General features: G+C 40.2%; 1 protein-coding gene across 31 annotated transcripts in view; it reads right to left on the bottom strand.

The window, feature by feature from the left end:
• Positions 1-24,411, bottom strand: part of SORBS2 (sorbin and SH3 domain containing 2) — a 243,112-nt gene that overhangs the window by 170,140 nt on the left and 48,561 nt on the right. Inside the window, exon 1 of one of the 31 annotated variants that reach the window (XM_054203744.1) lies at positions 19,406-20,809. The exons of 25 other annotated variants lie outside the window; for them this stretch is intronic. The gene's annotated coding sequence lies outside the window, so the exon portion shown is untranslated. 5 more of the 31 variants (XM_054203741.1, XM_054203751.1, XM_054203742.1 and 2 more) reach the window with 5 other exon arrangements.

Consider the following 24,411-nt stretch of genomic DNA (forward strand, 5'->3'; position numbering starts at 1 on the left):
TGCCAGAGGAAGATGGGCTAAATTTAAGCATAAACACTCTTCGACGGGGCACGGTATAAACACTCAGGGTAGGAAGAAAAGAAAAAAAAAAAAGAAAAAGAAAAGAGAATCTTCTTTCTACAATAGTCTGCTAGTTTTGCAACAATAAAGTCCAAACCCCCACTCGTTTACAAAAACCTAACCCCTGACATTATCACAGTCACCCCCAGTCTTTATAATCACATTTCTTGATCTCAATGGGGGCCTCAAGGCTGCTGTTCATTAGATGAGTTCCAAAGATTGTACATTGCAATCGCCCTGTAAACCAATTTTATCCTGCTTAGAATAACACAATTCTTCATTTCAATTACGAGTAGGAAGAAAAGGAGACATTTGTGAACAATTTAAAACTGCCTATAAAAATTTCCCCGCTTCAGGAGCTGTCATTATCTCATACCTCAGTCACCTAAAGAGTCAGGAACAAAAGCTAGAAAGCACATGCAGTGCTCCACAACTTAAAGTTCTTTGAAAATCATTTAGAAACATTAAATACCTCTAGCTGAGCATGCTGCATTTCATACACAAAAGATTCTGAGTATTGGTTTGAGGAAGATTTTTCTGTCCCTTCCTCGTCATTAGCAGGGATTGTCTTAGCACCTGTAACAAATCATGGCATTTCCTTGTTCAGTGTCACACTTTTCTAGGGCTGCAGCAGGTTTTTCACCTCTGAGCACAGCTTGCAGACAAAGTTCTGCTGTTCCACCACACTCCAAGTGGAATTTCTGCTCGTGGAGCCCAAGGGCAGTGATGCCTCAGTGGAGTCCCAGGCTGAGAACTAAGGTCCATTGCCATGGATTTTACACCTTTCTTCCCTCAGCATCTTCACCCTCCTCCTCCCGGGTAAGTGCTGGTTTCCCTGAAAGTCGGTATTACAAAAGAAAAGTGGCCTGGGTGGGGCTCACCAGGAAACAAGAAGGTAAATTCTGTTTAGATTGCTGATGTGTCAGAGCTGAAAACATTCCGGTACATTTAAGCAGGTGTTTCACCAGTAACGCTAATTTAGTCTTGTTACTTCTGCTCTTAGCCTTCTTTCAAAAGGTGGATGGATGGCCACATCTCCCAAACTGCAGTTGGGGCTCAGAGCCTGTGAGCCATCAGGCAAAAGTACCCCCAGCTCCCATGACTCAAACATATACTTTCTGTGCCATGATTACTGTCAAAAAGTACAGGGGTTTTTTTGACCAAAACGGGATGTCTGCTGATTTGGCAGCCTGTTTCTGAAGCTTTTGGCTGGAAAACATTAAACTACTGAAGTAATTATTTACGCACAAAGTAAGTATTAAAACAAAACCTGTCTGCATTACAAGAATACCATTTCACCATGATTAGTTCACTAACTTTTTTGTTAATAAGCAACAGGAGACAGACAGACACAAATCCCTTGCTTCTTAATGCATCGATACAGTCACTGACTCTACCAGAAAAATTGTCTTCAGTAAGTAAAGACAGAAGCGGGTTTTCTATCGCTTTATCGCACTAACCTACTATGGGTACTGTCATAATGCTCTCTACCGGCAGGCTTTTGAAAAAGTAGAGGTCATGAGTTTTTAAACAATGGGTTAGAGCTTGGAAAGGTTTCAAGATATTTGTCCATATCTATGTATCTGTAGCTATACAGGTATCTTAACACACCGTGGAAGCACAGTATATTCATTAAAATGTTCTTGTACTTAATTTTTTTTTTTATTTTATAAAAAACCCAGTTGAAGGTATACAACTTTATAATTCAATCTTCAGGAATCTAGAACTATGCAGGCACACTTCCATCCAGTTAAGAGCGATGGAGCTTTTGCCTGTGATATGCACATAGGACTTGATGATATACGTGTACGTGCAACCTTTCCTTCTCTTCAGTGACATAAGCGATTAGGGGGAAGTTAGAAGAGGCTTAATCCAAGTGCAGATTATGGTTCCAATTCAGCAATTAAAGCATAAAGTGTGAGAACTTAACCTGTCTGAGATTCCCTAAAAGCTCCTCAGAAGTCCTAGAAACAGTTTCTGCCACATGCTCTGGACAGCCATAAAATTTCTCCTGGCAAAACCCACTGAAATCACGACATCAAGGATGGGAACTGGACACACAGTGCAGCTGCCAGAGACTGAATAAGCTCCGAGAGGCCCCCAAGGCTCAGTTACTGGTATGTCTGCATGTCTACGTCTAGGAAAGGTCCAGAATCAGGCAGCTGAGATGGTGCCTGCTGGCCTACTCCCCTTAAATAAAAATTTAAGTGCAAGTCATGGAGTCATACTGACCCTATAGCGAGTATTTAAGTTCTTAAAGATAACCGCTTGCCTGCTGTGTTAGAACAGAGCTGAAAACAGAACACATCATTCGGTATCTCTGCTCAAATCCTACTCTCACATTAATTCAAATGAGCTTCCTGATCCCAGTGCAGTACCTGGAGGACAGTTGCTCACATCAAGAACCATCAGAGCTGAAAGAAGAGTAGTGCTCGCTGATCCTTCACCAGAACATTGCTAACAATCTTCAGTTTTAAGACAGAAATAGCAAGCATTATTCTCAGCCTTATCTATAGATAGATACTGTATCAACATCTCATTCACCGTTGTAATTTAGCCCTTCCTGCGGTTTTTCCATCACAAACTAGCTTCCAGCTGTCTCAAACCAGCTCCACAGAATATAAAACGTATGCCTCCATTAAAGCAACGTTTCATTCTTATGACTTCTTCAATCAACTCAAGAACTGTTATTTGCATATATTTCATTAAAATTCATTGTTTTATGAAAAATGAGATTACATTCTAAAACTGTCTCAAAACCATGAACTATAACAAATATTAAAAGATATTGGCATCCATGGACAGGAAATGTCAAAAGACCAGATCCTAGTTAAGAAGTAATCACTGTATTTAAATCCGCATTTTATTTCCTACATTGCATTGTAATTGTTCCCTAGATATATTTGACTATCCAAATAGGAAAACACCTACTGCTCAGCCATCCTGAATATCATTAATAATTACAGATCTTTCTGATCCTCGTCCAATTTCTGTAATCACTTGATGGTATATTTAAATGAAAAAGGCTCTATTATGAAGGCAAATTGGACTGCTTTAATCATAAATAAAGCATCATCTATAAAAAAAAAAAACACTGTAAGGTCTCCAATTTAAAAAGACCCTAATTCTTTTTTCATATTGGTTGGTCAACTTGCTTAGATGCAAAGAGCAGGTCAACAGAATGAATATTTGTAGGTGGGGATGCTGAAGTATAGACTAGTTAATACCATTTTTCCAACATTCCAGGTGACAAGAAGCCTGGAAAAAAACCCTGATGTCCGATTACCAACACATCGCTGTCTCTAACTGTCTGAGACACAACCTGCAGAAGAGTGAACTGGAACTCAAACAGAAGGAGTTAATTTTATGCAGGGTCAAACTTATTTATAGCTCCTCCAGGTATTGAACACTGAGAACAACTCCAGCTATTGGCTTTGTATTTTCAGGTTCTCACCAATAACTCTGATCAATTTTCTGTACTGTGGATTCAGTCAGATCCTTGGTGAAGATGCTGACGGAGAATTCTGTGTAGATTGTATAGAGCAATGAGTTGATTTAAGTATTTAAGGTGTGGCATAGACTTAAATAAAACAATCATGAAATAATTTTAGAAACATTTTCTAAGGAGTGTTTGGGGAAGTTTTATCACAGGCAGTATATATTTCACAGTTACCTTTTTCACAGTTTCCCTTTGAGAATCTTGCTCATCACTAGTAGAACAGCCATAAAATGCTATAGAAAAGATGAGAAAAGTAACTCTGATTTTCTTAAAAGCAAATATTTAAAAATTTTAAAAGGAAACCCTGAAGCCCTTTTGTAATTAGAGATGAAAGTATGTTAACCTAATAAGAGTAGATCCCTCATGTTTTACAGCAGTGTTAAAGATGCTACTGCATTCCTGGAGCAATTTCCACACTATTCCCATCCCATATTTAGTGTTTTACTTTGATATAATTTAGTAAAAAGGCAATAGTGAAGGTATCACTGCCTAATGTCAAATAGGAAATCTTACTAAAATTATATTAAGCTACTTTTTAGCTGTTTGTACATTAAGTTTTAAATTACTTAAAATGCAGTTAAAATTAAAGATAAAAGAGAGCCTGAAAGAGAGAGAGACTCATTATCTTCCTTTTCTATTTGCTTGGTTACCAATTGGGTTCATTAACATATCATGTATTACAACACTTATCTATTTTGTTGTCAATTATCCCAAGAAAACGTTTCAAATTTTATGATATATTGAGCAGGCGTTAAATCATGTGAACTATAGCATGGATGAGTGTTCTCTTTTCAGGTCTTTAGGACAGTATTTGAGAGAAAAAGGTAAACTTGAGCTCATGAAGACATAATATACGAGGACGTCCCAGAAATGAGTGCTTAAATATCCAGTTTTAACAGAAAACAGCAAACCTTCAAAAGAAAACTAACACACAGGTGAAAGTGTCTTAAAGGTTATCCTCCCAATTCTTGAAATAACACCAAGACATCAACTGTAACCTAAAGCATAACAAAAAACGAGAAACAGCTACTGAAATGCACTAAGCTTTCAGAGTATGCCAAGAATATTGCCAAGACAATTAATAGTTTATCTGGTCAATTTGTACTTGAAAGTTTTCCAGTCCTGATTGTGCTGTGTACTGACAGCTCCATTAAATAGCTACATTAATTCATAGACATAAGCAAGAATTCAGATTAAGTTGATTTAAGTTCTGAAGAACATCCCAGGCCACCTAGTTTCCAGCACCCCACAAAATTCAAGTTTTGCTTCCATTATGAACTGCGGATCCCTACAAGCCTGTGAATATCAAATGTCAGTCTGAGCAGTAACTCTCTGTCAAAATGCACAGAGGCCTGAATTCATGCTAACAGTACCAGAATTTTAAGGATTTACAGCAAGAAATTAGGAATTTTACAAGAAATTTTCTGCTTCACAATTTGTTAGAAAAAACACACTTGGCAGCATACATTAGAAGTCTTATTGTATACTCTGCACATATAAAAAGTAAAAATATGAGACTGATAGCTACATAATGAAAAGGAAATGTTTTCCCATCTTTTTTGCAAGAGTAGGGCAATTAAAATTATAAAGTGAAAATCTTATTAACTTCTCAGTAAGTGGCTCTTCACATATTACATTTTATAGAAGCAGCAAATAGACAAATACCCAGGATAAAAAGTTCTTCCCCCTGCTTAGACACCAAGAGTCAACTCCTCTAGGCTGAGAGAATGTGGATATTTCTCAGACATCACGGTTAGATATTTCGGAAGGTGAGCTGTCACTCAGCTGTCTCCAAGCCTCCTCTTCCCTCCATCTATAATATGTAAATCCAAAACTTTCACCTCCTTTATTTTTATCCTCCATTGCCTTCTCCTTACCTGTAAGCTAAAGCCATAACCCTGGGCTATTTGCCAGAGTTCTGCTGAACTGCAGCTTCTCGGCAGCAGACCTTTCTCTTCCTTAAACCACTGCTTCAGATTTGCAACCCCTTGAGAGCAGCTGCCAGAAAAGCTCAGGCCATTGTCATGGTTTCAGCTGGGATGGAGTTCACTTTCTTGCTAGCAGCTGCTGTGGTGCTGTGTGTCGGGTTTGGGATGGGAATAGTGTGACCGGGCACTGGGGGTTTGGGTTGTTGCTGAGCTCTCAAGGCCTTTTCTGGCTCCTCACCCCACCCCACCCGGAGCAGGCTGGGGGGCACAAGAAGTCGGGAGGGGACACAGCCGGGACAGCTGACCCCAACTGACCACAGGGATATTCTATGCCATGGGACGTCATGCTCAGTGTATGAAGCTGCGGGAAGAAGGAGGAAGGGTGGGACGTTTGGAGTGACAGCGTTTGTCTTCCCAGTCACTGTTACGCATGATGGAGCCCGGCTTTCCTGGAGATGGCTGAGCACCTGCCTGCCCGTGGGAAGCAGGGAATGAATTCCTTCTTCTGCTTTGCTTGTGTGCGTGGCTTTTGCTCTACCTATTAGACTGTCTTTATCTCAACCTACCAGTTTTTCCTCACTTCTGCTTTCCTAATTCTCTCCTCCATCCCAACCGGGGTCCATGAGCGAGCAGTTGCATGGCCCTAGCAGCTGGCTGGGGTTAAACCATGGCATGTATCCCCATTTGGCCATCTACTGCTGTCCCTTCATTTCTAAAGCCTACGCCATATAATAATGTCTTTGCATGCACCTTATTACCACAACATTTATAGGCTACTCTTTCATACTGTCGTAAATGGGACATGCATTTCTTTTCTCCTATTTGAGAAACAATTCTCAACTTCTAATCACTACATTTATAGAATATCAACTGTAAGAAATGGAAAAAAAATTGGTAAGAAAGAGTTTGCTAGTAGGAGAGTGGAGCAAGACCACAGATTTTCAAGTGTTGCCCACAATTCTCGTCACAAATGCTTTGCAAAAGGCTTTTACAAGACACCTGGAGCTTCTCATCAATCCTACTTCAGGCCTGCTTGGAATAAAGGCCCAACAAGAATCAATTCAAACCGCTCTATTCCCATGCAACTTGAAATATATAGAGATAGCTGAGTCATTGCTGATAATTGGGGGGGTGCATTTTTATTTTTTTTTAAAGATCCATTTGTCCATATCTATATTCCTTTTCCCCTGTGGCCTCAATCTCTTTCAGCCACCTGCATGTTTTTGTATTTTTCTACCCTGTGCACTGCCACCCCACAAATTACAAGTCTGTTTCTTAATATGCCTTTTTGACCAATCTAATTTTGTTCAATCTGGCATGTGTTCAATCATAACCAAAGAAGAAATCAAGTAACAAAACCAGCCCCAGCGGATCTCTTCCCAGCTCCCCCACCCAATACTTTCAACATTGCAGGATGCTGAGAGCCAGATGATAACCAGCTGGCTAAAAATAGAGAACACTTCCCTAGACACACAACCATACTTGTGGCGCTCAACTCAAAAGTTGTTCTTGCCTGATTAGATTGGCTTATGAAGAGATAGAAAGCTTGTTGGGCTAGTCCTATCTGCCTCTGACGCTCCTCAGAGCTAACCAGAGGACATTTAAAAGTTTGCCCTTCCTTACGGCTTTGCGTGCAGGATTTTGCTCTCCTGCGCGGTTCTCCTGGAAAAAATAGCTGTTCAGTACCTAAGCATCTGAAAAGAAAATGAAATCTGAAAAAGCATCTGAAAGAAGTCCCATCAGGTATGATACTTCAGACCATCATTTATTAAGAGTATCAAGATTTGGGAAGAGTAGCTGACTAAGAGCATCGGTAGCAAACAGGTATGATAAAGCTAGTAAACCATCATATTTTCCAATGTTCTTTGAAGTCAGGAAGTTTTAAATAAACTCCATGTAAAGTGGGTTTACATTTTATCAATTCTGAGAACTTGGCAGCACCTCTCTATGCCAGATGAGGTCACAAATCAATCTCAGAACACCTCTGACAAAGTATAAATACCAGAGCAGAGTATGTCTAAGTCACACGAACATGTCTGGCTGGCATAACTGCAATAGCAAAGTTGATAAGGTACCAACCAGCTTATCCACAGCATTCTTTTCATGAAGAGGTCATTTCTTCTTTTGTGCTAGGAAGTGAAACAATGCCAGAGCATTCCAGAACTGCTTAAACAAACAGCAGCAGCATCTACCTCCCCTTAGAGGTTAACAGTTTGTACTTTTTTGTAGCTTATTTGTTTTCTTTAGAGCGTAGCGTAACATATTAGGAACTTTAGCAGATCACCTGCCAAATCATAGAATCATAGAATTGTTAGGGTTGGAAGGGACCTTAAAGATCATCTAGTTCCAACCCCCCTGCCCAAATACATCCTTTGTCCTAGGAAGTGAATCAACTTTTTGTGACAAGACTTCTATCTAGCTTGAATCATGAACGGTCTTTTTAAACCTAACATTCACTTCCCTTTTTCCTTAAGTGATTTTCAACTCTGTCTTAAGTTTTCGTCCTGAACAGTGTTAAAGCAGTAGGCATAAAATTATGAAACAGGATTATTTTAAGAAGTCTGCTACCAGTTTTCCATCAAGTACCCAATGTACATTTAAGGAGATTATCATAGAAACTGAACCTGGACTTGGCACTAAAGAGAGGAAAGCTGAAATATCTGAAGAGGAATGTGGTCCTTCCCCTCTCTGCAGCACTGGTGAGGCCACACCTGCAGTGCTGCAGGATTGTGTCCAGTTCTGGGCTTCCCTGTACACGAGAGACATTGGCATCTCTGTTATAGGAGATATTCAAAAGCCTTCTGGACATCCTGCTGGACATCATTGTGGACAATTGGCTCTATCTGGCCCTGCTTGAGCCAGAGGGTTGGACCAGACAATCTCCAGAGCTCTCTGCCAACCTCAACCATTCTGTGGTACCACAAAAAAACAATTGCCCAAGTTTTTGCTTTTCAATTAATATTGGTATTCATTCCTCCCTGGCACAAAACCTTAGATATTTGATTTCTCCAAAGAGGATCGGATTCAGATCAGTGGAAACATGAAAGGCAGTACCAGAATCTCCGATATGAGAACATTCAGATACTACAGTCTCCTAGCATTCAGCTTTAAGGAGGTAAGAGTTGAAGAGTTTGTGCAGCATCACTTTCTGAAACAAGCTGCAGATGTAGTGTGGGAGGAGAAGAACAACTGTATTCACACACAAGAGGAAAGAAAACAAGAGGACTCAAATGTATTCAAGATTTAGAAGCTCATAACACTGATGTTGTTTCCATAGCAACTAATATACTTCAAAGCAGGGAAAAAAACAGGGTGGGGATTTTAAAGGACAGCACCACGTACAGATTAAAAGCGGATATTGCCTACCAACTGATGAACTTACACAGTTTATCACAAGAAGTATCACTAGTTAAGGAGTCAAGATCCAGTGAAATTACCCTACTAAGAAAATAAGCGTGAAAGAGTAAAAAAAGCACAGTAGAACGCCCCTGCTACTTGACAGCCTGTCTCCCAACTCTGTAGCAGCCTAAACCCAGGATGAGCAGTACAGTACAATCCAGTTGTGCCTCGTGCACTCACCACTCACTGTCACAGGCGGTTTGCAGTGTTATCTCCCTCCTTGGTCAGAATAGCTGACCTACGTGACCCAAGGAAAGACAGGATACAGTAGATAAGCAGCAGCACGCATTGCTCTAAGCTGAATCAGATGATCCAATTGGTTTGCAATGCTCACCTTTTTATAACTTCCCTGTCCATGCCGCTGAGAGAGTTGACGTAATTGGCCTTTCCATAAAAAAATACAGGCAAAGGAGTGAATTGAGCTTAGGGAGATAAAGGAAGACAATATCAGTTCTAGAAATAATATTTAGCATTGGAAAAATGCTTGGTACAGAGAAGATAGAACTATACTTGTGCCGGATAAAGGCCTTAATCGGTCTCTTTCACAGTAAATAGTAAGTGACAGGCATACAAGACAAACTGATTTGATATCCAGTCGAACCTCACCCCACAAAAACTAAACCCCTGTATACAATTCTCCCATTTATCATCATTTCTGAGAAATGAATCAACAACATCAGCTTGTGATTTACCTGCTGCCCAGACTCAATAAATGGCTTTTGTGTCAAAGGCAGAAAAGCATTATGAACCGTCGATCTCTATACTGCATCAGGCTATGTCTCACACCCAGTACAACTTTAGAATTTTCAACCGCGTAAGAGTTACGTGGGAGACAAAATCCAATTTCAGGTTATTTAGCCACTTAGTACAGCTGTATGCATCCAGTTTCATCCTCACACATGGCAAGGGACACGGCCAAAGGAATTTAGAATCACAAGGGCCAGACTTCTACCCTTTGCAGCTGAGTTTTTCAAGAATAGGATCGCAAAGACTTTCTTGCTTATCATGAAAATGAAACATCATGGAAAGATCAGTCTGAAGCTAAGTTTCAGAAGGGTGATAACAACACTCTTAGGATCTTCAGCGCTACACAGTTCGTGTCTATAAAGTAAAATAAGTCCAGTGCACTTTTTTCAAATACTTGGTGTGGTGTAATAGTAATTTTCAAGGGTTGTGCCAATAATCAACAGGGAAAGTCCTCATCTGGAATTCCTTTCAAGTACCTTTTCCTTCTGGAAATCAGCATCCTAACATTCACGCAAGAGGTAGAATACCTAAAAAAAAATAATAATAAAAAAAATGATCTCCAATAGTTTCCCAGCTGATATAATTCAGTACTCTGGAATTATGTAGAAAATTCTGGCACTGGGCTGCTAATTTTACTTCTGTCACCAGAATAAAATAAGGAAAAGCATGATGATGTTTGGTTTTGGTTTTTTTTTTTTTTTTCCCCCACAGTGGAGAAAAGGATGTAGGTGGGGAGTATAATTGACACTAATTATTTGTAGGAAAGGTCAGGGTTACCTTTTACCAACTGCGTGAGGCAGCTGATTATCTGTCACATCTCTGGAGCACAGTCACGAAACCGTCAGTGACTAAAGGACAAACAGGCCTTGGCGAGGAATCAAACTTGGCAGCGTTCAACAACACAGCGCAGCAGATGTCTTTTTAAAATAGGTAAATTGTAAGACATTAGATAGCATAACACTAGATCTCTGCCACACTGAAAAAAACCCTTCAATAAAGACGACTGTTTAAGAACCTAATAGGTGACTTGGTAGTATGATCTCCTCTGCAATTGAAGGGAAAAAAAAAAAAAGAGCACCTACATCAGAAAATTCCAGCTCAGTTTTGAGCTCCCTCGGAAAGTCTTCAGTTTCTAGAGGACAAGTATTTTAGATTTTTTGATACAATAAACCTCAGTTTGAACAAAACCTGCACACAGAATGTATAAGACAGAGAGCTGCGTCAAAATATCTGGAAACCAGAGAACGAAATGCATAGTTTTAAAAACTAAAGTACCTCAAAAAATGTAGGAATTTTCTTGCCAGAGTGTCAGGAAACACCTCTTTTGGCTGTCGTACCATATTATAACCATTATTGTAGCTGGAAAACCTAAACTGAGATCTGGTACATCTTGTATGAGCACTGATTTGTTACCAGGATACTCAGTGTTCCAAAAAAAAAAAAAAAAAAAAAAAAAAAAAAGTATGTCCCTTGAGAATTTTGCTGTGCGTTAAGTGAAATGAAAATTCCACACCGAGATCCACTTCCTGGCTTTCCAGAAAGTGGAATTTACAAGGACGAGGCAACTCAATTCCGAATAGCAATGGCTTCAATTTTAACCTCAGAACTATGGGAGTTCTCTATGCCCATATACCCCTACTTAACAGGTTAGCTTTTTCTAACAAAATCCTTAAATGAAACAGCATAAGAAATTTAATGGAATTTCTCTTTATGTGATTTTGGACATATACATTGTAATTGTTGCAAAACAAGGTGGGGCTGGGGGTGGGTTTTTTTGGCGGTGTTTTTCTTTTTTTCTTTTCAGTTTTCTAGGCAGTTATTAAGGTACTGCAGAAAGATTATCATAGAACCATAGAATGTGTTGGGTTGGAAGGGACCTCTAAAGGCCATCTAGTCCAACCCCCTGCAGTCAGCAGGGACATCTGCAACTAGATCAAGTTGCTCAGAGCCTCATCCAGCCTGGCCTTGAATGTCTCCAGGGATGGGGCCTCCACCACCTCTTTGGGCAACCTGGGCCAGTGTCTCACCCCCCTCACTGTAAAGAACTTCTTCCTCATGTGCAATCAATCCCTCCCCAGCTTTCCTGTAGGCCCCCTTCAGGTACTGGAAGGGGCTCTAAGGTCTCCCCGGAGCCTTCTCTTCTCCAGGCTGAACAACCCCAAATCTCTCAGCCTGTCCTCATAGCAGAGGTGCTCCAGTCTACTATGTATAGACTGAATTTTGCTTCGGGGTATGAAGAGTTAATTTGCAGTTCAGCTAGGCGGTTCTGCAGCAGCCAGTTTAGTGCTATCAGCTCCAGCTTTTGCCTGCACATACATTCAGCACAATCCTGAGAGCCGGCAGCGGAGAATCCTGGCACCACCACTCTTGATACTGAGGACTGGTGTGTCCAGGGAATTAGAACAGCCATCTGGGCATTTCCATTCTCTGAAATTCTTTAGGTAATACTGCAAAAGTTTCATGCCAGAGCAGCAGCTCTGGGCAAAGTTTCTAGTTTCCTCAAATGTTTTAGTGCCATATTTCTAAAAATACATTTCGCTTGGGAAAAATCAAAGACTTGGGCCCCTCCAGATAACGAAGATAGCTTTGATTAGTAAGACTTCAGCCTAGCAAAATAGGGAGAAAAAAATGCAGACTATCATTCCTGGTGCATAAAGTTGTCTACTTTCCTTCCTTTCTGGCACAAGCACAGCGCGGAATCACACTGTTCAAGCTTCACAAAGCACATTGAAAACCCCGACACCTGTTTTTGCAGAAGTTAGAAAGCCGCACTTTGCAAAATGATACTCCAGAAAGAAAACACTACATCCTCTCTTAGTTCTCCCCAGCAGAGACTCAAAGATATTTGGGAATCAAACCACAAGTGTTTTTAAGTGCGAATCTCTAACTGCAACAAGCAAACTGAAACGTGCCTTTGGATTTATAACTGACCGCCTTTGGCTAGAGCATTTTCGTTGCTTATTGGAAGCTACAGCACTTTTGTGCCTATTGAGTAACTACCTTTAATTCCAGTGTAGCAATGTTAAAGGTTAAAAGGCAGAAAGGCTCTGACTGTAGGCAGTGCCATGGCACACACTACCTGTTTTGTGACAGGCCTGTAACATTACTCATAAAAATATGAAATTGGCAGTGAGTTATCTGGTTCCTATTGAATGTATCTGAACAAGGAGGAAGTTATTACGTGTTATTCCCAGGGCGTGTGCATGTGTGTCACAAAACAGGACATGCAAGAAGAAAAATCCTGGTGTCCTTTCTGAATAGCTTATCTTTCGTTCAGGAACAGAGAGGGAAAGATGTCTCAGTGTCAAAAAATGAACAGAAAAACTTGACTTCAAATTTTATGGAAGGAGATGACAATCAGGGTGATTTTAGGTAGGTACAAGGTTTCTACAGCATTTCTTAAATTGCAAATCCTGCTGTTAAGTATGCAATTCACCAGAGCAAGGCTAAACTTAACTTAGTAGTACTCAATTTACCAATCCTATGGAAGGGTTTCACTAGATGTGAACAAACATGCTGCATGAATGTGTCTAGAACACACATATACCTTAAGATATCATCTTCAGGCTAGCTATCAGCATCTGGACCTCAATTTTAAAATGCATTCAGCCTGGTTTTGCAGCTATCTAGCATTAATACATCTCAAGATTTCTAGAGAGAGAGAGATTTTCAGTAACTTCAAAATACCTGAAGCTGAAAAAAAAATATTTAACAATGTTTTCATCTTAGTTGCCTTGCATCTGTAGCACAATGGAGAGTCGCTTCAAAGACAACAAATACTGACACTTTTGAGGCAGGTAAGCAAGTGCAGACAAGCAGTGTGCCACAAAATCCTCTTATGGGTCAATGAGTGCCACCTTGAGAAATCTCAGCTTCCTGCATCTTCCACCATTTTTCTGTCCACCTCCCCAGGTAGTCCCTGCGACCTGACATTACACCAGTGCCAACCTTAGGTCCCTCCATCAGTCTACACGGTGAGATACGTGACTTGCACTATTACCTCTTTTAGTCAGCAAACCTATCCATCCTGGTCAAGGCCTTAATCAACAGTCCCAGTTGCTTGCCTCTCAAACCATCACTGCCTCCACTGGCAGCTCTTGGCATTTTAACTTCTCACCTGAAAGCTCTGATGTACAGACTAAACCTGACTTTATATTCAAGATGACTCAGGCAAGTATGCAACTGACAGGAGAAATCTTATTACGTTTTAGTCTGGAGGAGAATTCCAAGTATTTTCCTCCCTTTTAATTATTTATTGAGTTATCAGAAAGCTTGATGGCTTATCTCCTCCTCCTCCACAAAGTGGTGTATTTTTTTTTTTAAATAGAGAAACTCTGAATACCATATTGTTTTTAAAAGTACCAAGTTTTTTTTTCATTGGCCAAGGTCAAGACTAAAGAAGCATTCAAGCTTCTAAATAAAACAAGAGCTTAGATTTTTGAAAACGTGTGAGGAGATGGAACTATACTATTTTCAGTATACTGGTCCAAATTGAAACTGAATTCAGTTCCCCAGTTAGGAGCACGTAGCCTGTTTGCATTTATATAGTTAGCTGTAGGCTGCACTCCCAGTTCCCATTCCAACGTGCAAATCCTCAAACTACTGGAGTCTGACTCTAAATTCAAGGATACAGAAAGAAAACATAGTGCATATTACCTCTCTCCACCTCCAACCCATACAAGTCCTTTTCCCATGCACAGGAGCCAAGGCCCTCTTATTCCACAGAATCATAGAATGGTTCAGGTGGGAAGGGACATTAAAGATCATCCAGTTCCAACCCCCAGCCCTGGGCAGGGACACCTCCCACCAGCCCAGGTTGCTCCAAGCCCCGTCCAGCCTGGCCTTGAACCCCTCCAGGGATGGGGCAGCCACAGCTTCTCTGGGCAACCTGGGCCAGGGGCTCACCACCCTCACAGCAAAGAATTTCTTCCTAATATCTCATCTAAATCTCCCCTCTTCAATCTACCCTTCTTCATTTTCTCCACCCCTTCTCCGCATCCCAGAAGGGGAAGGAGAACGGTTTTGTACAGTCACTGCTCACCTTGAACTTGGCAGCAGGGTGCAGACCCAAACACTGACTCCTGTTAATGGCAGCAAGAAAGCCCATGACAATACTCCGTCACGCTGCCACCTTTTCGCTGCAAAGGCACAAGTAATTACCAAGTTTAGAGGAGGTCAGACACATTACAGCTTCGGGACTTGAACCACAGCTGTACGGTTCCAGATCCTTTACTGTTATGCCAGGAAAGCCCTAAAGGTTGGGGAACGCAGCCAGAGCCACTCTAAAGAAAGCAGTCTAGCATTCGGGATGCACATGTTCTACCCAGATTTATTAATCTCTTCCCACTTATTAAACGCCGCTTTATCAAATTGGTCCAAGCCAGGCTAGATCCTCTCTGAGTTCTGTGGATTTCCAGAACAGTAGCGCTGACACATAAGGCCTTGTAAGCTTCTCTTATTTCTCACCGACTTCACCCAGAACTTATTTGGGAAGTGAAAGATCTAGTTGCAACCACGTGAAACAAGCTATAACAGTTCAGAAAAACTAACGCACTAATCTGCTTTTCAAAAACGTTTTGCAGCTTTGTTGGTGCAGAGTGGCCACGGCTTTGTCAGAATAAAATGACCGTGGTGGAACTTGAACTTTCCCCCAACATCTAGTATTCCCAGCTAGAATAACCCGATACACGCTTGGAAAAGTGAGACTTCATAATTAGTGCTATGAAAAGCAAGGGATGCCAAAAGATATGAAAGGAAAATTCATGGAGAATGAAAATTTTATTGCCTATGCAATGACTCCTGGGCTTTGAATAAAGACAAATCTCAGTTGCCTGTTTACACATTGTTTTTTGTCTGACAATTTACTTTTAAGAACTGTGGTATCAAGAAAATAAGTGGCAGTGAGTCAGTCTTAAGAAAGCACAAAAAAAGAATTTTGGTTTCATCCATTGTTCGCTATATTTTTGTAGATTGCAATGAAAAACACATTCCACAGCCAATTATTTTCAGTGCTTCTGCACTAAAAGTTCACTTACAGCTAATTACTAGGGTTTATTTTTAACAAGTACTTGAGGTATACCTTGAGGTACACTTGAGTTTTTCATTCTGACTGTAATTGTGGAGTCCCCAAAGTAAATGTAGGTGAATCAATTTTATTTCAATTGAAAGGAAAAGATTGTATTAAAAGGAAAAGAATATGAAAAGCATCATTCACAGCCTAGAGAAGAATCTTAAAAGTGATAGTATGGTGATGATTTTTACCCTATGAGAAAAGCATTTTTCAAGAGCCTGCGGGAAGTAGACGTTCACTGTATAAAGCTGCAGTTTTCCTTCTTTCAGATTTAGAATTTAGGCAGAAGTTAGAAATTTGAGGAAAAATCATTCCAAAGCTGTGCACTGCCATCAGGTCGTTAATTTAAGTAAATCCTCCCACTGAAATAAAAATTTAAAGCAGGAAAGGTTTAAAGGGTACCTTTTTGAATAATCAGACAGGCTTGATTTGGTTTTTTTTTGTTGTTGTTGTTTTTTTTTTTTAATTTTAATTTTATTTGTTTGTTTCTGTTTTTTGTTTTCCAAAACTTTTAATTAAATTCCTTAAGTTCTAGTCTTTTGATCTCCTGAATAATAATAAAATTAATTTTCAAAGTGCCAAGACACCTCAGGACAACATTCAGTAATCACATAGCTAAAGTTCAAACAGCAAACTCTTTTACTACTTCATAGGCATTTATTTCTTAAAGAAGTGGCTACAGTTAGTAAGGGAACAGGTAAACGTACACGTCTGACTATAAAGTGGTATGTGAAGAATTTCAGTGATTTAAAGGAGGCCATGATTTTCAGGATTCTTCTCCATTTTTTTTTATATTTTGCTTTACATTTTATATACCTTTATTAATGAGAGCTGCTAGCAGGAACAGGAGAAGTGACAGAGACAGAAGCTACACTGATAGTCATATCTGATATATGTATTAAATGAAAAGTCAAGACCTTATGCATTACAGATGTTTTCATAAGGCATCAGGATTTGTGTTCCAAGAGTACTACAAGTGCAACCTCTGTTCAGCTGGACTAGCTAAGAACTTTCATAGCTCATGATAAAAACCTTTAATTGTAATTAGCAGCTACAATTGAGTTACTGATAACAACTCTAAATAGAGCAGTTACTCCAATTCTGGACAGTTAACACGTTTCAAGGGAATACTAGGTGGGTATATGTGTGTTCCCAGGCTCCAAATAAAACTTGGTCTAGCGTTCCATACCGATGCAAGATCATTTTCAAAATGCTGAGAACTCGCACTTATCTCTTGTGCAGTAATTGAAAACCTGTTTACAAGAGAGTTCACTATCTTTGAGGCAGTTGCAAGCATTTTGCCAGAGGATCCTCTAGACAAGTGCACTACAGTTATCAGGACTGTCTCACTGCTGCCCTGAAGCACGTTGGACTCGAACTTGAAGGTCTTTTCTAACCTAACTGATTCTAGGATTCTATGGAAATTTCTATGGATAAAGCCGCATCAAACTATGGATTAGCCATATCCTATCACACAGGACAGGTGAACAATAGGAGAAAGATCGTGTACCAAGCAACTAGATTGTGGAGGATAAATTCTCTTGGAAAGAGAGAAAGCTTTTTGTCTCAAATGCACCTATAAGAAGGCCAAGGAAATCACTGCGTGTCTTAACATGAGCTCTTTGCTCCTCGTTCCCTGAATAGGAACAGCTGGCAGTCCCTGCACAAAATGTATGGAGCACGAATATAGCCATTCCATCTCTGCTCTTTCATAACACAGTTGTGCCCCACGTTCCACCAGCAAGACCCCAGTGACCAAGCCTGCCTACAAGCATCTACTTTGAGAACTTGAAGATTTACACTTTGAGAACACCGCTGAGAGTCAGAAACTTGCAGGAACGCAGCAGCTAGCTGCCCTTCTGACAATTCCAGTGAGAGCTGGGAAATATTCAGAGCTAGTTTCTTGACCTAAGGACTCCAACAGGAATTCTACAATGAGGGAATAAAGTTTGAGTGGTAACAGATGCCCTCCTCGTAAGGAGCTCTGAATCTCTTACTGCGAACCTTGAAGCTCTAGTGTCTATGATTTAGAAGGTTAAATGACAGCAGCATGAAATTTCGTGATGAGCATAAGGAATTTTCAAGGAAACCAAAGTCTGTCAAACAAAATTCCAAGCATTTGAAAAGCTAGTCTTACTGAATATTTTATTTTCTTATCACTTACTGTAGCTTGCCCCACACTGCTATTCTTTTAGAACCCTAGCTGTTTAAGAAAAAGCATCTGTTCAATACTAGCCACATCTTGAGGAACATGCATCCATTACATCAGCAGAGCTAAAAGATGACGCTGCCATCAAGCACTCAGACTCTGGGGAATAGCTGCTTCTTGAATGGTTTTCCTACCTTTTCCTCTTGAAATTCTTCTGCAGCCGGAACTTAGTGTCAAAACTTTATAGCACTTTTGCTGCCAGAATCAGAAGCATTCGAAACCACTAAATTTATGCTGATAATACTACCCTAAAACCACTAAGCCAAATGCATAGTCTCATCTTTGATATTTGGAATACTACAAATAGCAATTATAGTCAGAAGTGTAGTTTTTGTGATTGGTCACCAATGACGCCACCTGCTCAGCAAGTTACATAATCGCGTACTGTACATTCCAAACGAGTGAGCAGACTCCTAGTTTTTTTAGATCAAAAGTTACCACTTCACACTTTGTCAATGATTTAGCATTCATTGAAGGTCTAGAGACAAAGTGATATGTGCATTTCTGAGACTCATCAGCTTAATTTATATATAGTCCGTTGAAAGACTGGCTTGCTCAGAGCATGCTTTGGGAGAGAACAGAAAAACAACTCAGGCTCTTCTACTGCGAGGGCTCCCACCTACGGGAGATGCCAGAATTAGCACTAGCATTTGGTTAAGTGGTAGGTAGGAGCCCTAACTGGGTAAGTAGCTAGATCAGCGCATAGGAAACTGTACGACGAGAAATCAGGGTTTGATGTGCTCAACTCAAAAGGACTTATTCTGAATGCCTGCAAAAGCCTTGCACTAGTTTTAGCACCTTTGAGTTTCATGCACCTCAGAGTTGTGTTAATTGACATTTATCATTAACCTCTCACAAAATTCCTCTCAGCACCATTTCAGCAAGAGAAATCAGCGTCTCCTTTTACACTCACCTGTAAGTCTTCCAGTTACTGTAAAAGGGCACCATTGTATCTGCCTTTCGTAATTCATGCTGATTTCCATATTGCTATAAGCTGAACAGCTGATGATGCAATTAAGAATCCCTTCTAGTTATTAGAAGCTGTTGAAGAGTCTCTGTTCTCCTTAATAGGGTCTTCCTATAGCCAATTTATGGTCAAAAATAAATTCATTTGCAGAAAAGCACTTTAAAAAAGAAGCTTAGCCATAACAAAATCTTCTCATTGTGCCTCGTCTGTTTTAACAAGGATTTGGTTCTGTAATAATAAACTGTCTATAAAGTTATATTCTCACACTTACATTTTTAGCTTCTCAAAGCTCGCAGCACACACAGAAATACAAGCAGATATCTTACCAATGTGACAAGAGTTGCCTGTTGGCTTCTTTTGGTTGGGGCGAGGTGTGAAAGAGGACAGGAGGGACTCCAGAGTAGCGGTCACCCTGAAGAACTGGTAACAGCACACTAACCTTTCCCCATCAAGGTCAGCTTAAACTCAGCTAACTGCAGTCAGCGAGAGAGACGGTACTTCTAAGATCTCTAAAGCCATTATTTACCTGCTTTAAAAGGAGTTATCCAGATCTCGGTGTACCGATTCTAAAATTCCCCTTTACAAATAAATTTGTCCAGTCTTTTCCCTCCCAGGGGAGCTCTGCTACCCTTGAAAGCAGTCGTGCGTCTCTTGCCTGCACTATATATGGTCTGCGGAGAGAAGTCAAAATACTGGTGGTACTTTGGGTCATGTTGTCTGGATTGGATCCGTCTCACTTATTTTTAAGTGCTATGAAAAATAGAGTGCAGATTTTTTTTTCTAAAGAAGTTGTACACTCTCCAATGATTTATTGTGACGCTCTCCAATGATTTATTTTATTTTTTTTTTAAATCAGATTCTCATCCTATTCTAGTTATTTAGTTGTATAAGGCAAGACAAAGCACAGGCTGGCAACTCCTTGCACGCTGTTAATTTTAACCACCATATCAATTATGAGCTGCCATTCAAGTTAATCAAGGAATTCCATTATTATTATCATCAGGTTAAGAGAATGAGATCATTAGCACTAGTCAAGCTATAAAAAGCTGTGGCATAACTGAAAGCTGATGCAATCCTAAAATGTACTTAGAAATAAGTTTGCCTTTTTCCAAACAGATAATTTAATTCTCTTAAATAACGTTACATACACACTTGAAAGAGTTACAGTTCCATTAAAAAAACCAAAACCAACGGATTATTAATACAATGAAAAGCATTCACTGGGTACCCAGCATTCATAATGGTAATGTTCTACGTGTGACAGTTATGAAAAATAGTCATAAAAGTAGTATTGTAAGGTTCCATTTTTATCCTGGATGACTTCCACCACATTTTACCAGTACATTTGTTTTCTAAAATACCAGGTCTTCTGCCATAAAGAGATTGAAAGTGACAGTTACGGTCAGACAGATTTGCGTGATCACGGAAAACGTCCTACAGGTCAAACATCATCCCAGCTCCTACCTGTGCAAAACCACACTCCTTAGACAGGGCAAGCGTTTATCCCTTTTCTCGGTAGTATATCATGAGAGGTATAGTTTAAAATAGTGGGGTTGGCCAAGGTATTGCTGCAGTTAAGTACACCAATCGAGTTAAGATGCAGGAAAAAAAATTTACTCCCTCACAACACTCGTAGCTCAAGAACAACTGTAAATAGGGAGATATTTAACGTAATATGCTTTGCAGAGTCAAATTGATGCGTATAACAATTGCGTTTAAGCATTTATTGTAAAAAAACGGATGCCATTGCACTGTGTATGGTATGAATGCATCAGGCCACCTGAAATAACTCAATCTAAGTGTATTAATAAAGTGATGATGACATGGACTGAAACACCTCAAAACCAGATTAATTTTATCACTTTAAATCAGTGGGTGAATTTGGATTTGTATTTTTCATCACTTTCGTGCTGTATAAGGAACGACGACCTCATTTTTGGGAGAGCTTGTACACTCGGATTGAGCTAAAAAATGAACATTATACTTCAGCTCTGAATTTAATTCTTCTCTTTAAAGAAATTAACTCGCTTTCTTGCTCCTGTGCTCCTCTAAAGAGGTAGGACCCAAGCCTCAACAGGAGACAAATACTTCTAGCTGCAGGAAGTTACAGAGAATTAGAAATATAATTCCTTTTTGTTTTCTGGTAATACAGCAGCTGTTACGGGTCAGAAAACTAAGATATCACAAGCTTTTGCTACCACAATTTCTAGCACAACAAACGGTTTTGCTGTGCAGCATTAATATATAGCATTTCTTTTATAGGCACCTCACCTTTCTGTGCTTCAGGGAACAGAATATGTTTGGGAAAGATGAGAAAAAAAATAATTATCTTTGACCTTTGAACGACTTTCAGCAGAACGGTAAGTCACCCCCTCAGCGATTATTTTGACCTAGCCAGTCATGAATCTGAGTTAAAATAGCTTAATCTGAAAGTTTAAAAAAAAAATACACATAAAACATCACTAGAAAAACCCTGAAGTGTGTAACTAAACTTAGTCCTGCTTAAGAGGAGCTCCTCTCGGGAGTTCTGTGTTGCCAGTGTGAAATAATAAAGCAACACCATGTCCTCTCCCATGAGAAGAAAACCTCCATCTTCTACGGACTTGAGGCAACAGTTATGGTTACTGATACAGCCACGCTGGTACCATCCATCACAAAGGTGTTTACTTAAGATTTTTCCCTAATAAATTTTATTGGCAAGAGCCAGAAAAACTGGAAGAGCCCCTGCTCAGCTGGAAACTGCCCTGACCGTGGAGTCATATCTCCGCTCGTGTAATTGGATTACTGAAGTCATAGTTTATGACAGGTACCTCTAACCAGCCGTCATAAATCATGGCCAAGACTCCTTTATCTCCGGCGTAGCATCATAAACCACGATACTGACATAACAGGCGTTTCGCAGTTTCCTCAGGCAAGATGGATTGTTGTGGCTCCCCTCCAATCGCACTGAGGTTTTAAGAACTTTATTATGAAGCATTTTCCAGTCAACCGTAGCCGCTATTTCTAAGTTAGTCTCATCTCTGAGGTACTTTTACAATCAAGCTTCAGCCCTCAGCAAGCTTCCACTGCGGTGAGATGCTCATGGAAATAAAGCAATCCCCAAGGCTTTCAAATAATCGCTACCGCACAGTGACGTTATACCATTCGAACCATGTTTTTTTAAAGAATATGCACATTTCAGAACACTGAAATACAAATATTAAGTGCACTAAAATCTGTGTTTGTTTACGTTCAAGGGATGACTCACATGAAGACAGACAGTGCCTATTTTGCCTTACAAAGCATCAGGCTATTTAGATGTTCGAGTTAAGACAAATATCCTTTATACCTAGTGGAGTTCACGTGAATTGAGGGAAGTCAGCACGTAGAGAGAAATATCCAGCAACTGCGTCAGACTGAAATTTAACTGTGTAGGTCCAGAAGGTCCGTAATCACGTCACATCTTTTGACACACCGGCTTCTTTTCACTTTTCTGTTTTATTTTGACTATGCAAACACTTTTTTCGTTTTATTTTTGCTATGCAAAGCACGTTGTATTTTCATACGATAAATATTTAAGCGAGTGACTGGTATTAGACGGCATACTGAAAATTCTTATCTGTGTTAATCTGCATCCCTGAAACACAAAGGCAGCTTTTCCAGGGAGCGTATCACTGTGCTGGGCAAAGCAGCATTCCTGGCTGAGCAGCTCATTCCTGCCGTTCTCAGAAGCACAGCTTTTACAGAAGCAGTTCCAAGAATGAAGGCAAACCGCATGCCAGGTTTCACAGCAGGTAGTCACTGGCATGGCAGCGACTCCGCTTCTCTAATCCTGATCCTGAAAACACCGCCCACGTCTGAAAAACCTGGGCGTAAGTGTGATTGCCTCAGCGATAACGTGAGAAATCCAAAGTTAGTTTGAATAACAGAAAATGAAGTGGACGGCGTTTTTCAGAAGGCCAAATTGCATTGTTGTTTCAGCTTCCATGCATATTAAATTTTAATCCTCTAGTTATTGAATATGTTATTATTATTTAGTTATTGAATAGGATATACAACATTCATTCGCACCAAAACAGCAAATTAGATTTCAGGGACAAAATACATCAATACCCCAGCACACCCATCGTACTCCCTGCCAGGTCCATCTCTAAGGTTTCCTGGGGTTATACTAGGTTTCTCTTTGCTTTTAGGTTTTGGCTGTTATTTTTATACAGTGTGTAATCCCTGAAAGTACAGTGTTAAATTTACAGTCTCTAGCTTGGGGTTCAGTAGAACAGAATGCAGTGTAACTGCCTACCAGCCCTGCCATGACCAAATATATCTAATGTTCTTGCTAACACAATTTGAGTTCAGTTTACTAAATGCAGTTTTCCAGTTTTCAAAGGAACTTTCTTAATAGCATTTTGTATTCCGCTTAGGCTTTAGTTCTACTGTTGGTTCTTAAGATGCTGAAGCATATTTAAGGAAGTTCCATCTCAACGTGAGGAAAAACCTCTTTACTTTGAGGGTGGCAGAGCCCTGGCGCAGGCTGCCCAGAGAGGTGGTGGAGTCTCCATCTCTGGAGACATTCAAAACCCGCCTGGACGCGTTCCTGTGCCACCTGCTCTGGGTGACCCTGCTCTGGCAGGGGGTTGGACTAGATGATCTCCAGAGGTCCCTTCCAACCCCTACTATTCTGTGATTAAAGATAGCTTTTGTAAGTGACCATTAAAATGTGTAAATGTAACAAGCATGGTTTTGAAAAATAACAAGGCTAACCTGGCTAAGCGTATGGTTGCAGAGAATATGGTTAGTCGAAGCACAGAGGTTGAAAGACATCTCCATCTTCCTTCCTCCTAGCCTTCTGAGAGGTATCCAGTGAAAGAATGATAAAGCAATGGGCAAACATTGAAACACAGGAAATTCCATTTAAACAAACCAAAATGTTACTGTGATTGCGCATTGGAGGAGGTTGCCCAGAGAGGCTGCGGAATCTCCAGTCTGGAGATGCTCAAAATCTGTCTGAACAGATGAAGTTGTACTGACAGTTTTAGGTGGAGACACTGGAAGAGATGTTCAATGCATTTCAGAAACCACAGTTAAAATCACCTTTCAGGCTAATGGATACCCAGTATAACTACAGAAGACATAGGCGTTTCCTCAATAGAGGGATTCTTCATTGGAGGAGTATAATTCCAGTTCAGAGATAAGCAGTTCATTAGGTCTTGTAACTCCTATGACTCAAAAATAAAAAGCACAGCCTTTAAAAACTGTAGCCTTTCCTGAAAGTATCTTGTTCTTCACGCTCAGATGGTATGCTCAAACGCTACTGGAAACTGGTAAAATGTCAATTACTGCTCCTCAGGAATCCACATTAATATTAAAGTCCTGCTGATCACTGACTCCAGAGTGTGGGAACAAGGCACCGAGAACATCATCGTCATCTACACCTTTCTGCACTGTCACAATAGAGATAAACTGCTCAGCTCAACAGAAGTTTCGGTCAGGCTACCTTCCCCCAATTTAGGGAAGAAAAAGCACAGAGAAAAGACAAGAGAATGCTTGAATTCG

The sequence above is a fragment of the Rissa tridactyla genome, chromosome 5 (genome assembly GCF_028500815.1).
Source record: "Rissa tridactyla isolate bRisTri1 chromosome 5, bRisTri1.patW.cur.20221130, whole genome shotgun sequence".
In the NCBI taxonomy this organism is placed as follows: Eukaryota; Metazoa; Chordata; class Aves; order Charadriiformes; family Laridae; genus Rissa; species Rissa tridactyla.